This window comes from Neophocaena asiaeorientalis, unplaced genomic scaffold (genome assembly GCF_003031525.2).
Source record: "Neophocaena asiaeorientalis asiaeorientalis breed wild unplaced genomic scaffold, Neophocaena_asiaeorientalis_V1.1 scaffold275, whole genome shotgun sequence".
Taxonomy (NCBI): Eukaryota; Metazoa; Chordata; class Mammalia; order Artiodactyla; family Phocoenidae; genus Neophocaena; species Neophocaena asiaeorientalis.
The window spans coordinates 6,641,854-6,643,934 of record NW_020173679.1 but is presented as its reverse complement, the minus strand read 5'-3'; positions in this window follow the sequence as shown (position 1 = coordinate 6,643,934).

The window sequence follows — 2,081 nt, the reverse complement described above, 5'->3', positions numbered from 1 at the left end:
GGGCTAGGCTCTGTATCAGGCTCCCCAGGACATCCTGGTGCTCCAGGAACCCACAGTTCCCTGGGCCAGATGGATAAATGCATCAGTCATTACAGTCATGACACAGTGAGATCAGTTCTAGAGTTGAGCTGCCAAAAAAGAGAAACCACTTTTCTGACTGGGAAGATGGCTGGGGGAGGGGAAGGAACAGTGCCAGGAAAACTGCCAAGAGGAGTTGGCACTGGAGCAGTTCTGAGGACAAACGAGAATCGGAGGCGTGTTCTGAGCGGAGGACCAGTGTGCAGAGGTGTGGGGCGGGGGGTGTGTGGCCTGAGAGGCTGGAGCGCTGGGGGGGTGGCAGGGAGGAGGAGAGGCACAGGTAAAGCTGGAGACGTGGGACCAAGCCAGGCGGGGAAGGGCCTTGAGCACCATTGGCTCCGGGGACCCCAGGCTTCGTGGATTCACTGCTCTTGCCTCAGAGGTGCTCACCTGCGGAATGGGCACACGAATTGGATCTCCTTCATGGAGTTTCCCTGAGGACTCAAGGAACCAAGGCCTGAAAACTCTTAGCACAAAATAAGCACTCAAAGGCAGCTACTATTATTACAATAAGTAAAGGATGCAATTTGTCAGGTGATGAGAACCCCGACAGAGCAGGCTGGGCAAAGGGTTCCTTTCTGCCCAAGGAGGGGAAGGACAGGAGGGAGAGACAGATTTCCACTGCATCACTATAATTATCATTTTTGATGGATGTGTAGTATTCCATTAAACGGGTGTATCACAGTTTCCTCAACCATTCCTTGCTTTTGTGATTATTAGGGTATTTCCGAAATTTATAAATAATGTTTCAGGAAACGTGACTGTGTTTATAGATTTCTTTTTTCTTTTTCCAGTTCAACTATGTTCTTAGTTTTTCTTTACTAGGGTGAAATTACTGAGCCACACGTTATAAGCTTTTTGTTTTTTTTTTGGTGGGGGGGCGTGTTTGTTAAGAACTGCTTTCTGAAAAGGGTTGTAACACTTACTAGCAGAGTATGAATGTGTATTCTGGTTTCACCACAATTTGGGGGTTGGATTTTACCAAAGTTGTTTTTATAAAGAAAAAAAAAACCCTGATGACTTAATAAGTCTAAAAATGTATCAAAATTTGCTTTAATTTGCTTTGATTTGCATCTCTTCGATTGCTAGAAAGGTGGAATTTTCATGCTTGTAATTAATGTTAATTTGTATCTCCCTTTGCATCAGCTGTTTTGATACTGTTATCTGGTTGTGTGCGGATGTGTGTTTAACAAGTATTTATTTATTCAGAGCACCAGCTCTTCTACAGTAGAAAGCTCTGGACTGGGAAGCAGGCATCCTGGGTTGCTCCTGCCCCTGCCTGCTTCTGTGAACGCCATGGCGGTCACTTCCATAATCTCTTAATTGTTTAACCACAATCCCAGCTCAAACATCCCAGGATACTGGGCCTGGCGCATCCGGGGAGAGTCCAGAAGTGGGTCTCCGGGGAGGGCGCACAATATGGGCACCTTTCAGGTGGAATCCAGGAGTTCAAGGAGGGTTGTGGAGACTTTGTTGGGAGGGTCCTGATGGGAGACAGCTGCTAGCGGCCCAAGGAGATGGAGGTATTTCTGAAAGATGGGGGCCTTACGCCTTGCAAGACAGACTGAAGTGCAGAATCCTGAGGGTCCTTGGGCCAATCTGGATGGTCCTTGGTCCTTGGATGTCCTCTGGCCATCTTTAGTCAGAGCACCTAGGACCAGCTGCCTGTCTCTGAGCCTTGGTTTCCACTTCTGAAAAAAACAAACATGAGACAAGCAAATGAACTCTTGGCCTGCGGCATACTCAGCGGATGTGCAAGATGTATGAAATGTAGAATCAAAGGAGCCGAGACCCCGTGGGATGGAGAAACACTGGAAGGGCAAATCATCTGCTGCAAGCGAGGACCTAGTTCGAATGAGGCTTTTGTACGTTTTCTTTCTTTTAGGGAAGAGTGCTAGGCTCCTCCTCTAGGCAGAAAACGCACACGGGGCAGGAAAACACCTGCGGACTGATAACCAATGTCTATTCTTTTCTCCATCAGTCCCTCCAACAGTCAGTCCATC